This window comes from Apodemus sylvaticus, chromosome 12 (genome assembly GCF_947179515.1).
Source record: "Apodemus sylvaticus chromosome 12, mApoSyl1.1, whole genome shotgun sequence".
Taxonomy (NCBI): domain Eukaryota; kingdom Metazoa; phylum Chordata; class Mammalia; order Rodentia; family Muridae; genus Apodemus; species Apodemus sylvaticus.
In genome coordinates this window covers 94,903,573-94,917,803 of record NC_067483.1, presented here as the reverse complement: position 1 = coordinate 94,917,803, position 14,231 = coordinate 94,903,573, and the positions used below count along the sequence as shown (strand labels likewise).

At 44.9% G+C, this 14,231-nt stretch overlaps 1 protein-coding gene across 1 annotated transcript in view; it reads right to left on the bottom strand.

Annotated features, from left to right (window-relative positions):
• Window positions 1-1,321: 1,321 nt before the first annotated feature.
• The window catches only part of Gpatch2 (G-patch domain containing 2), a 174,974-nt gene continuing 162,064 nt past the window's right edge, over window positions 1,322-14,231 (bottom strand). The window contains exon 11 of the mRNA XM_052201321.1: window positions 1,322-1,658. The gene's annotated coding sequence lies outside the window, so the exon portion shown is untranslated. The remainder of the gene's footprint in view (window positions 1,659-14,231) is intronic.

Below are 14,231 nucleotides of genomic sequence, written 5' to 3'. Positions count from 1 at the left end.
GCTACTCAAAAAATCTAAGTTATTTGTAGCATCTCCAAGTGTAAATTATCTTCAGTCACTTGGGATTCATTACATTTGTTTGTTTTTATTTGACTTCTCAAAATGAGTCATTAAGCGAAATTGCCTTTGGACAAATACAGAATTCAAACATGGTTTAATAATCTTGTAAAATCAAGACAAAAATAACACAGCGATAAAATACTGCTCCTAATGACAATGCCTGTCAGTGAAGATGGAGTTTAATAAGGAGAATGATTCAGTTGTTACAAAGTTGATGCAATAGGAGTTGAGTTTGCATGTACTGTGATGGTTTGAATGTCTCCCACTGGCTAATGTTTCGATTACTTAAAAACACTTAGTCCCCCAGCTAGTATCACTCTTTAAATGCTATTGAGTCTTTAGGAGGTGGGGCCTGACAGGCAGAAGTAGGTAGTTGTGGATGAGCCTTAAAAATTAATATCCATGATTGGGCATGATCTGTTCTATCTCCTGGTCTGCCATATAGACAGGCATGCTCCTGCAACCATGCTGGTTGTCAGGGTTCTGCAACAGAACCTACGGAATGAATATCTATCTATCTATCTATCTATCTATCTATCTATCTATCTATCATCTATCAAACTACTATCTATCAATCTCTCTGTCTCTGTCTCTGTCTCTATATAATGTGGGAGAGGTATTAGAATAAGTTAAGTCTGTGGTCCAGCTAATCCAACAACAATGGCTGCCTATGAACTGAAGGTCCAAAGATCCAGTAGTTCTTCAGTGCACAAGGCTGGATGTCTCAGGTGTCTTTTCAGGATGTGTCAGAATCCCAAAGAAGTGGGTTCTAATGCCAGTGAAAGAGTGGACTTGCCAGTGAAAGTGAGGGCAGGCAGGTAAAGAGAGCAAACGCTTCCTTCCTCCATGTCCTTTTGACAGGCTGCCGGAAGTAGGCGTGGCCCAGATTAAAGGTGGATCTTCCCACCTCAAAGATCTGGATTAGAAGTGGGCCTTTCCACTTCAAATTATTCAATTTAGAAAAAAATCCCTTAATTATTCAACTAAGAAAAAATGCCCAGTCATTTGGGTCTTAGTTAATTCCAGATGTAGTCATGTTGACAAGCAGGAATAGCCACTGCACACACCTTTCCTTCCACGACAGGCTGAATCCTCTCTGAAATCATGAGCCAAAATATACTTTCCCCACTTTCCATTGCTTCTGTAAAGTATTTTGGACACAGAGACACAGAAGGATCTAATATGTCCCTTGTGATATTAGTTACTTTTGTTGCTATCATAAAACACCATGACCAAAGACAACAAGAAAAAAAAGGGGTTTATTGTGTCTTATGGCTCCACAGCAGTAGGACCCGTTATGGTGTGAAGATGGCATCGGCTGACAGGAGCAGGAAGCTGAGTGGTCACATCTTTCATCACAACGAGGAAGCAGTTTCTCTAGGCTTGAAATCCTCAAAGCCAATCCCAGCAACACACTTCCTCCAGCATGGTGGCACGTCCCAGAAGATCTATGGCCTCTGTAAATAACACCATCACCTCAGGACCGAATGTTCCCATCCAAGAGCCCATGGGGAGCGTTTCTCATCTAAAGCATCACACTCGTAAATTTCCTCAGTAGGCCTGATGTTTCTTTATGTATTTTTCCAAAATGGGGGTTCCTGGGGGAGGGGATGAAAAAGAGCATATTCCGTTTGAAGGCTGTTAATTCTTTCCCAGGTCACTGCCTGAGTGAAAGGTCCCCAGGTGAGGAGGAGCTGGCCACTATCACTCTCCACATTTTTATTGTAAACCATTCTGCATGTCAACAGATCCTCAATAATTTATTCATTCACTCAAAAGATATTGATTTTGTGACAATGTTCATGTATTAAAAATTAAAAGGTGCAGAGTTGGGGGCCTGGGGGTGTAGCGTGCTTCTCTAAGATGCATGGAGCCCATGGCTGGATCCCCTGCACTGCATCAACCAGGTGAGGTGGTGTGCAACTGTGAATACGGCAGGCAGGGGTAGAGGAAGCCCCGAGGGTAAGAGTCATCCTCTGCTGCATAGGGAGTTCAAGGCCAGCCTGGGCTTCAGGAGAACCTGTCTCAAAGGGCAGAAAAGAAGGAAGGAGTGACAGGACAGGAAAGAAGAAAAGTGGGGATAGAAAGGAAGGAGAGCATGGGGCATACGCAGAGAAACTCCCTCACAGTAAGCTCCCAGCCTGGTGTGGGAGGCCTTCCATCAGTTTCCAGTGGCTGGATATGCTTGGCCCCTGCCCCTCCTGGGTTGCACCTTCGCAGCAAGGCAAAGTGGCTGCCCTTCTCAAGATTCCTGCCTGGTTCTACCTTAAGCTGGAGAAAATTTAAAAAGATAGGATCAAACTGTTTTTGGAGGAGTAGAGGTGGCACTTAGCTACTGCTTTTCCAACTCCTCCTTGCCTCTAGCAGATGGGGCCTTGCCTTCCCGACCCACTCACAGAACTGCCCGCCTTCTCCCTCCCCTCGCTCCCAGCTCACCCATGGGGACACTCTGACATGCTCCTCTGTGTCCCCCCAAACGCTAGGCCACCAATTCAGCCCAAGGCCTTGTCATCAGCTTCCTCTGCAGGCCCCCGGCCCCTCTCAATCACCTGGGCTTCGCACCCAGGCCTCCCTCCTGCTGAATGTCCTGTGTCCTCTCAAGCCTGGCCTCCCTCCTGCTGAATGTCCTGTGTCCTCTCAAGCCTGGCCCCTGCCTGCCTTTCCAGGTAAGCTCTTCAGCTCTGGTTGGAGGGTATGCAGGCCATGTCATTCTGGTATTGCAGAGAATATAAAAACTCCTTCAGGCCACCTCAGAAGGACACGGAGTCCTGCTTGTTGTAGGCCATGCTAGGACTATCAGATTGCAGTAAGAGAAGATGTCTATTCCCTCCCCTGAGCAGGGATGGAGGGGGGTGTGTGCCCAGTTCAGTGTTTCTTTCCTGGTCATCTCTGACTGCCCCCCAACTGCCACAGCTCTAATTCTGGTATCTTGCTGCCCCATCAGGGTGACACAGAGGAAAAATGCACATGAGACAGAAAACAAACTGACAAAGCTGAAGAGTGCTTGTTTCTCCGCAGCCTCTCCAATCTCCCTGCCTGGGCTGCGTGGTGGGGGTTGTGATTAATGGAGAGATGTCAGAGCAAGAATTCTTTTAGCTACGATGAATGTGGATGGATTTCTTTGAGAATTAGTCGAGGCTGAATGGGAGGAAAGGCAGAGAAAGGAGACTGTCATGGCTGCCAGCCTGTCATGGCTGCCAGCCTGTCATGGCTGCCAGCCTTGGCTGTGCAGCCATTGACTGCCACCCCATTCCACCTGCATCTCTCAGCACCCACACCCTCCAGCCCTCCAGTGGAGCCGCAAGCCACCTCCCCTGTTATAAATAGCAGCACAGATGTTGACAGAAAAATGCTCCCTTAATTACCATACAAACTGCTCTACTTGAGTGAGCCGTTTAAAGCAGCCTCCAAAGGAAGTTCACTCAAGCAATTCCGCAGATTACAGCTAATGAACAATATTTCCTTGCACCTATTTAGTGCTCATTAAAATGTAAAAGCCTTTCACTTCAAACAGACGCACAATAAATAATTCCGCTCTCCCTTTCTGTCTCAGAGCAGCTAGGAACAGGAAAGAGAGGGCGCTGAAGGAGCAGCCGGGTTGGGCTGGGAGTGGCTTGGGAGAAGACAGCCTGGCAGAGAGGGGAACAGGCAGCAAGGGGATGCAGTGATCCTGGGGCTCATGACTATCTCCTCACGCACCTCTTGCCTGGTAGGAGGCATGTGTGCATTTGGAAATCAAAAGAGAGATCCCATGACTGGACACACAGCTGGTCATGAGCGACGAGGTCAGCGGAGATAAGCCACTCACTATGAGCAACATCCCAAAACTTGGAAGTAGATTGGGGCGGACTCAAGATAGGGCGGGGTGTGGGAAGCCTAATGCATCACTATGTGCTTCTTAGGACTGCCAGGTGTTTACATCTGTCTGTCTCTTTTTTCTTCCAGGTTGAATATTCAAAGACTATACTTTCAGAGATCATTTCTATAGTTTGAGATACATAGCAGGTAACCCTTGAGTTGTTATTTGCTGCAGGAGGAACATAAGGAAGCTACGAAATGCGTTCCTATTCTTGCAGGGCTGCGCATCTCCCCCCCCCCCCCCCCAGGCACTTTGATCGTGTAACCCACAGAGCACAGCAGCTGGTGTGAGCCCGGAGGCGGCTCTGGGAAAGAGGGTGGGGAGCATTCACTTCATGTGTTCATGATCGAATCTGATGATGAACCAACTCTGTCTCTTTAGAGCAATGAGCAAAAGGCACACGAACTATTAAGATCTCTGGCTTTCCAGGTGTAGTTACTCTTCAGGCTGAACTGGAGTGGGTTTCCAGCCAGTGTGCAAACACACCTCTGGGAATGTATGTGTGGGTGTTCTGAGGGAGGCTTAGCAAGAGGGAAATAGCCAGCCTAACAGTAGGTGACACCATTTCAGGGGCTGGGATCCTGGAGCGCACAAAAAGCAGAACGCAAGCTGAGGACCAGCATTTGTCTCTGCTTCTGGTCTGTGGGCCCATTATGACCAGCCATTAGATAATTCCTTCCTTCTTCCTTCCTTCCTTCCTTCCTTCCTTCCTCCCTCCCTTCCTTCCTTCCTTCCTTCTTTCCTTCCTTCCTTCCCCCTTCCCTCCCTCCCTCTCTCCCTTCCTCCCTCTCTCCCTCCCCCTCTCTCTCCCTCCCTTCCTTTCTTCAAGTATTTTGCAAGACATTTTGTGACAGCAGTGGAAAAGTAACTCCTGTGCTGGTAGAGAGGTAGTGTCTTTCTGTGCTTTATTGCCTACTTATTTATGAATGAATGGGCGGTGAGTGGAGTGCGTGTGTGGACATGTAGAAGTCAGAGGATAACCCTCAGAGCCAGTTTTCTCCTTTCCCATGTGGGTCCCAGGGTTGACTTCAGATCACTCAGGTTCAGCAGCAAGTGGTTTTACCCATGGAACCACCTTGCTGGCTCCCTTTGGACATTTAAATTTAGTAAAAGAACCCAAAGGGGGGAAAAATCATTTAAGGTCCAATCCGATGATCAAAAATGCCAGGTTTTGTTGTAACTCTGACTCACGGATACCGCAGCACCAGAGGGCCCTGCCACAGGGTACAAAATTGAAGTCAAAGTCTTCCTCCAAGGAGCCCACCGATCATGGTACCCCACTACACTAACGGCTCTTCGGAGGCTGTAGGCTACAAGGCCAGTAGAGGCCAAGCCGGGTGTAACTGGCTTTCTATTCCAGCCCTTCACCAGTTATCCAGGGACTTGTTGCTTCATTGTCTGGTCCGAGACAGAGCCTAGCGCTTATCAGGGCGTGGCGGGCAGGTGGGGAGCAAGCGTGAACTTGGCCCTCGCTGCTCAGGATGAAATCAGTCTGTACTTGGCTTTCAACTAAGGTCATTTGAAAATGGTCCTCAACACCCATCTCATTTGCTTTTTATGCCTGCCAATTTAGTGTTGTATTCAAAGTGATTAATTAGTTTGTACTGGAGGTTTATTAGGTAATCTTTCTGTCAATCAAAAATCACCAGGGTTTTAGGGCAGAATAAAGGGCACCCAGGAATTTTATAAGAATTTACCTCATTATTATATTGATAATACGCACAATATTAAAACTTGAGAGTGTAGAGTTAATCGAGATAATTGTGCAAGTTGATCAGAATTATTTGGCTCTCCTGAATATTTATGATTTATTTTCTACTAGGGTAAATTATTTTTAAAATATGAATCAACCCTTCTAATGTCTTTGACTCACTATAGATTCGTGTTTTCAATTTTCTTCTCATTCAGACCTACAAAAAGATGGGGCGTGTTGTAGCAGAACAAAACATTTGCTTAAAGCTATGCACTATCATAACTAAGGTGAATCAAGGATTTCCAACACTCCTAGGAATCTAAGGTAATCTACAGTGGAGAGTCTGAGGCTAGCCCAGATTACATCATAAGGCCTCTTGTCAAAAACCAATAAGATAAAAACAAAATGTTGTTTTCTAGGTAGGAATGCATTCACATTGTACTAGTGTAGAAAATGAACCCCAACCAGGATGAATTTTTTATATAATGAGTAGTGCTCTGTACAATCCTTTTCACCACGTGTTGTTTCTCAACGATCTGGGTAAACTCAGGTTTACCTAGGTGGCTCGACAAACAGTGAACCACTCTATACCAGGAACTCGGCGTATCCTCTACGTCTCAATTCTTCCCAAATGCATACAAGAAAGTATTTTTTTTTATCGATTTACAAAGAGCCATATAAATATAGATATGTCGTGATTGGGGAATTGTAAATTCAATCTCAGGCAGACTTTGCAATCGGCCTAGAGTGGCTCTGCAGAGAGACAGGGAGTCAGAGTGTTACAGATACAATAGCTCTGGGGGAAATTTGCCAAATATCATTCTGAAAGTCAGTCTGCCTGCCTGAAAAATAAAAAGGGGTGGGGGCTTGGGGTGCCCTGTATATTGTGTCCAAAGTGTGTTTCCCCTCAAAGAACAATATTTTAATTGAACAGTTCTTACATTTCACCCTTTCTTTTTGCCTGACTAGATTTTCAGAAGAGCCGTTTGGTGCTCTTTAGAGTTATGGTTTTATGTATGTGACATGAAATGGTAATACAGGCTGTCTTGGCACTTTGAAGGGAGAGAAACAAAAATTGTTCAGGCTATCTTACTTGTCTCATTTGCCTGGTCCATCATCACAAAGCAAATGAGTTGTTTAGTCGCAAGCTTTCCGAAGGATTGTAATAAGCGTGTTGGGTCCGTAGACAGCAGGGTGCAGGCTGCCCGCATCCCCCCTCCTGTGTTAGATGGATGATGCTGGTGGCGAGTGGACACACGCATCCTGCCTGAATATGAACAACAGATTTGTCAGTGTGTGACAGGCTGACAGCCCAGCTCCCAGCTGCTTGTCCACTGTTGTTATATCAGCGCCCTGTCTGGGTGTTCAGCAAAGAGGCAGTCTGCCTCCTGCATTCATGGCAGGCAGGTTGCAGGGTTTAAAAAAAAAAAAAGAAGAAGAAGAAGAAGAAAGAAAAATCTAGTTCTGGCTTTAGGCTGCAGTGCCACAACACATTGAAAGGAGATAACTTCAACCTCTTTGTGTTCTTCCAGCAACACATGGTAGGTTTTAGAAGTCCTGCCCTCCAGCTTAGGTTTCAAAACAAAGAAGGAAACTCAGAGTGAGTCCTTCACTGGCCAAACAGCGTCATCTCACTGCAGTGTCTTGGTAGAACCAGCATAGGAAAGGAAAAGTCACACTTGACTTTGCTCAAATGTAAGTTTGCTATGCTCCCCTGAGTGCAGCAGGGGACAGGTTAAAAAGTGCCACTGAAAACCTAGTGTGACACAGGCGGCTTCGTGATGGCGACACAAGTTTCTCATTTTTTGATAGTTGGGTGGTGGGTGATAATCACTGTGAGAATATTTCAAGACACAAAAAATTTCAAAAATGTGTTGATCAGAATTTAGTAGAATCGTGACAGGTACTAACAAATATCCCCAACTTTTACTGTGGTTTAAAATATACAGAAACAAATTTGGAAAGTTGGACCAAAGTAAAATAATTGTGGAGTTTTAACACGCTTAAGAGAATGAATTAGAAATTATGTATTATTTTATGGTGTGTGTGTGTGTGTGTGTGTGTGTGTGTGTGAGTACTTGTGTACCACTTGTAGGCAGGAGTCTCTGGAGGCTAGAAGAGAGCATCAGACCCCAGGGAACTGGAGTTACAGGTGGTTGTAAGCCATTGTAAGCTGGGAACTGGACCTGTGTCCTCTGCAAGAGCAGCAAGTACTTCTAACTGCTGATCTATCTCTCCAGCACAGGAGCATGGCTTATGTTACAGGAAGGAAGGTGGGAGAATTGGTGAATTTCAGAAGAAAAGTCCACTTGCTAGCTGATGGAGATATTGTCTCAGCATCCTTTGCAGCTGGGAGCTGCCTGACTACACACAGGTGTGGCAATCTCTAACAGGAAGGTCACAGATGAAAGAACTGACAAGGAATTACATTTTATCTTTAATGGCTCCTTTCAAGCAGTTATGGCTTGCCAAGTCATTAATAAGTATTATTTAAGAGTCCCCGAGTACACATTTGTACAGTATTTCCCTACAGACTTAGGAAAAACCATTTCAGGTTGTTGGATCAATAATTATCATTTCACTCAAGTCTGCTGGGACATGGAAAGCTGACTCTGGAGTCATCCAACATCCTTGTCCTGACTCGAAGTAGAGCGACATGGGGCGTGATAGGATCTGATGCCTCTGCTTTTTAGAGGGCCTGAAGATCTGGATCCCACACATAACTATATCAGAATTCCTGTTTCGCCAGAGGTAGGGCACAGGAAGTGACAGCGGTCTTGTAAATCTGAAGCTTCTTTATGCAAGTGTTTAGTTGACTAATACAATTTATTTATTTACTCAAAGATGGTGAGAAAGGAGCAGCAGAGCTGTCAGGAAGCTCCCAGATGCCTGCACACGACACTCTGAAGATTTTACCCCCACCCCTTGCAGAGTTTAGTCATGGCCAAACTGAACGATCACACACCTAGCTGCTTATAGCTGGTTACCATACTTTTATGGAACAGAATGATTGGGGGAAGGCTCCTAAAAAGTGCTACTGTAGGAGGTTTGAAATATTCTTCATATGCTTTAATAACAACAACAAAAAACAGCTTAAAGGGTATATTGAAATTATGGTGATTTGTGTGTTTGATGAAGGAGTACCAATAATTAGAATATCACACAGCCGATACATAGATAAGAGATGACAGATAGCAGGTGGGTTAGTAGTGGTGACAGATGATATACAGATGATTCATTCAGACTCTAGATAATAGATGATACATAGGTGGTAGATAGATAGGGATGGATATAGATGATGTGTAGTGGTAACAGATAGGCATGTAGGCAGTGGAATTATAGGTCATGACTGATGGGGATACCTAGATGAGGATAATGAAGATAGGCTGGTAGATGACAGATGATAGACAGATGATCAATGGTGATAGATATATCGTGACAGACATGATCCTTGGAAAATGTATATGTACAAACTAGGACGTGCCAGAGGGAACTTTATGGGTTTTGTGGGTGATTTTTGGGTGTCTTTGAGATTTTTCTCTATGACGACATGGTCGTTTTACTAAGGGAATACACTATCAGAATACAATGATGCCAGCCAAAGAGATGACAATGAAGGAAGGAAGCCCTTAGTTTAGTTCACAGGTACACAATCTGTTTTCTGTGGTCTCTTATGGGTGTGGTGTCATGCTTGGGATGGTGCAATAGGAAACATCATTAAAACTGAATTTGGGGCTGGTGAGACGGCTCAGTAAGTAAATACCCGTGCTGAATAACACCCTGCTCCCCGGACCTGAGTCTGAGCTTCAGAGAACGTGGTGGAAGGGCCAGGACTGACTCCTGAAAAGTGGACCTCTAACATCTGCACCTGTGTGTGTGCACGTGTGCACCAAGGTGGGCCAGTCTCTGAATGACCTTTCCTTCAGTCTTTGCTCCATTTTTGTCCCTGCATTTCCTTTAGACAGGAACAATTCTGGGTCAAAAAAATTTGAGATGGGTGGGTGTCTCCATCCCTCAACTGGGGGCCATGTCTACCTACTGGAGGTAGTCTCTACAGTTCCATCTCCCTGTTGTTGGACATTTCGGCTAAGGTCATCCCCACTGGGTCCTGGGAGCCCCTCACTACCCTGGTCTCTGGGACTTACTAGAGGTTATCCTGCCCCCCACCCCCAACCGCTGCATATTTATATTCATTCTCTTGGCCCTCTGGGCTTCTCTCCTGTCTCCACCCCCCCATTCATGATCCTGCCCCCCTTTCCCCTCCCCCTCCCCTCTCTCACCCAGGTCCCTTCCTCCTTCCTCCTGTGATTATTTTGCTCCCCCTTCTAAGCAGGATTGAAGCATCCACACTTGGGCCTTGCTTCTTGTCAAGCTTCATATGGTCTGTGAATTCTTTCATGGGTATTCTGAACTTTTTGGCTAATATCCACTTATCAGTGAATACATGCCATGTATTTTGGGTCTGGATTACCTCACTCAGGATGACATTTTCTAGTTCCATCCATTTGCCTGCAACATTTATGATGTCCTTGTTTTTAATAGCTCAGTATTTCATTGTGTAAATGAATCACATTTTCTGTACCCATTCTTTGGTTGAGGGATCTGGGTTGTTTCCAGCCTCTGGCAATCACAAATAGGCTGCCATGAACATAGAGATCACATGTCCTTGTGATACAGTGGAGCATCTTTTGGGTATACACCCAGAAGTCATATAGCAGCTGGGTCTTCAAGTAGAACTATTTCCAATTTTCTGAGAAACCACCAGATTGATTTCTAGAGTGGTTGTACTAGTTGGCAATCCCACTAGCGATGGAGAAGTGTTCCCCTTTCTCCACATCCTTGCCAACATGTGCTGCCACCTGAGTTTTTTTTTTATCTTAGCCATTTTTATTGGTATAATCTTAGAGTCATTTTGATTTTCATTTCCCTGATGACTAAAGGTGTTGAACATTTCTTTAAGTGCTTCTTTGCTATTTGAAGTTCCTTAGTTGAGAATTCTGTTTAGCTCTGTAGCCATTTTTTAAATTGGGTCATTTGGTTTCTGGAGTCTAATTTCTTAAGTTCTTTTTGGATATTAGCCCTCTATCAGAGGTAGGGTTAGTGAAGAAGATCTTTCCCCAATCTGTAGGTTGCTGCTTTTCCTACTGACAGTGTCCTTTGCTTTACAGAAGCTTTTCAGTTTCATGTGGTCCCATTTGTCAAATGTTGATCTTAGAACCTGAGCCATTGGTGATCTGTTCAGGAAGTTTATGGAAGAGTTAGGGAAAGGACTGAAGGAGCTGAAGGAGATTACAACCCCATAGGTAGAAAAACAGTATCAACTGACCCCTCAAAGCTCCCAGAGACTAAGCCAAACAACCAAAGAACATCCAGGGGCTGGTCCCCCCCTACCCCCCATTACACATGTAGAAAAGGACTGCCTTGTCTGGCCTCAGTGCAAGAGCACATGCTAGGTCGTGTGGAGGTTTGATGCCCCAGAGAAGGGGGATGCTAGAGTAGTGAGGTGGGAGTGGGTGGGTGGATAGGAGAGAACCCTCTTAGAGGTGAAAGGGAGGATGGATGGGGGAACAGGAAGGGGGACAACATTTGAAATGTAAATAAAATAAAAAATATGAAAGAAAGTAACTTCAAAGTTTTAGGTTTTTTTTTTTTTTTTTTTTCAAGACAAGTGTCTCTTTGTAGTCCTGGCTGTCCTGGAACTCACTCTGTATGCCAGGCTGGCCTTGAACTCACAGAGATTTGCCTGCCTCTGCCTCTTGAGTGCTGGATGAACGTCAAAGTGAATCTCAAGTTACAAAACTCAGTTCTTTTTCTGAGATGACTCAGTGATCTCAGAGAGCATCCTTTCTCCAGCTATGCCCTGAAGAGCAGACTGGAGGTCGAAAGCCCCCTCTTGCCCCTCCGTTTGCTCAAACTTAGGTACAGTTTCCAGGCTTCTCTTCAGCAAGCAAGAGTGAGTTTCCAATTGGACAGTGACTTGTGTGACTTCCACATTCCCTCCACAAATGTGGTGCACTTACGAAGCTCAAACCTCCTAATACCCTTAGTGCCTTGAAGGCAGTTGTTAGGAAATGATACATCTGAAACATGATCTTCTCCAAGGGATGCATATTTATTTCTTCCCCAGTTCATGCTTTTATAGTATTTCACTATATCTTTGTGCTTATATTAATATGAATATTGAATTGTTTTGATGCCGTAGGTCTAAAATCTGTTGAGGCAATGAGCATGCCTACTTGAACATCTGAATACCACAATATTACCTCTCCAAAGGATGATGGTTGTGCAGAAGACCCCTTCTCCAAGATACACATGAACATTGCGCATGGTGAGTTCTTTCTGTCTTGACTCTTTATAGGGCACCCCGTGTCATATGTCATATGTCAAGTCCCCTCTGCATCCAGTCTGCATCTCTGACACCGATGGCAAGACTTACTTGATCTCAGAATTGACTTAAGAAACGTGTGTCAAGGGATGGTACACCCAACTACCAGCAACACAATGTGTGCGGGCATGCATCCTGACACGGGGTTTGTTGGTTGTTTCTGAGGAAGCCATCTTCTCCCAGACGTTTAGGTTGCGGGGTCCTCTGCAGCTCTCTACCCCGTCTGAAGGCACACTGGTTGACACTCATGGTTTTCTGTTCTTTTCCAAAGTTATATTTTCATTTTACTTTCAGAAATATCCCCTCGTGTCCATTTTAACTGGTGTTTAGTTTAGCATTTGTGTTAGAGGCAAGTAACTATGTGTATGCTGCTCACCATAGAATACTAGTGCCTGGCCATTTCTTTAAATATGTGATACACACACCCTGGGTTGTTCAGAGTGCTGCCAATTTAGGTCTTACAACTCCTACACTGACAAGGGAGGGCACAAGATGACATGAAATACCTTAAAAGATATTTACGTCCAAAGATTTGAAGATGCCATTTAAACCTGTGTTCTCATTTGGATATGCCAAAGGCACCTTCATTTCAGCATGCCTGAATTGGCTTGTCTGCTCACACTGACCCTGTCCCAGTTGGCACTGCTGTCACCCAGAGGCCCAGTTATGAACCCAGCTGTTGGCGTTTTTCCACCTTCCTGTCCCTTTATACATTTCATAGACCTCTAGAGCCTCTGTCACCATTCCTCATAATTCCTTCTTGATTTAGCTCCATGTCCTTTTAAAAGTTTTAAAATTAAGTTTTGTGTGTGTGTGTGTGTTTGTGTGTGTGTGTGCATGCGCGTGTATACATGTGACAGTATGGTGGTAGAGGGTAAAGGACAACCTGCAGGGGTCAGTTTTCTCTTTCCACCATGTGAGTCCCCAGAATGGAAGACAGATGATCAGACTTGGTGCTAAAAAACTTGTACTAATTACTTTTCTACTGCTGTGATAAAAACGAACACACAAACGAACAAACAAAAAGACATTCCCAAGGCAACCTATAGAGAAAAGAGTTTATTTGGGCTCACAGTTGCAGAGAGAAAGGACTCCACCACCAATGCACAAGAATAATGCTGTGGAAGGCAAGCATTATTGCTGGTGCTTACACATCTCGATCCATAAGCAAGAAGCGGAGAGAACAGAGAATGGTGCGTTACTTTTAAAACCTAGCAGACCAGGCATATATTCCATCTAGTAAGCCCTCAGAACCTTACCAGAACATTTAAACCTACCAGAACATTTCCCCCAACTGCGGACCAAGTATCAAAATGCCTCGGGCTACAAGGGATACCTCATTCAAACCAATAAATGCCTTTACTCCCTGAACCATCTAGTTGGCTTGGGTTCCCATTCTTAATTTAACGTATCTTTAGCTTAGGTCAGAAACTTAGCAGTGGCGACCATCTTGAAGAGTAGATTGGACACTAATCCACCACCACTACTTCCAGCTTTGAAGTGAGACTACCAGAACCATCTCTGAAATGAGCTTTTCTCCCTTCGGTTAATCGTCTGGCCACAATGAGATTGTGTTCTAAAGCAAAATGTGATTTTATGGCATGGTCAAGTACACAGAGTTGGGAATCAGGCAACGTAGACCTGAATCACAGCTCTGCTACCTGAGGACACTGCTACTTTTGTCCTCGTTGATCCTAGAACCTAGGAAAGCATGCACTCTGGAGTGGGTGTGGTTGGCATTGGCTTGGTTCACACATAGGTACAGCGGCAGGGGCAGCTCTTCCCCTGTTCACATCTGGGCAGATCAGAAAATACAAAGGAATGCCTATGCCAAGCCAGATTTCAGCCCTGTCTCCTCCCCCCACCCGCCCCCCCCACCCCCGCCTCTTTTTTTATTCAGTTTGTAATGTCAGCACATGGGATGGAAATACTCACACTCCTATTCACACTGGACAGATTTATTTTTCTTCCCTCAGTTCCAGAACTGTCGCCTAGGTTACTCTAATCTAGTGGCGTTGACAATGATATTAACCTCCACCACTTTACCCCAAAGCATCGCTTTTAAGCCACCACACCATTCATTAAGATCCCGCCACAATGCTCCTTCATGGGAAGGTAGATGGCTCCTTCCATCCTCTGGCTTCCTCTGGCTTATGGTTTGTGTCAAATTTAATTTAATTTAATTTTTTTTTTTTTTACATAGGTGATGGTTTATTCCCCAGGTATCTGACTGA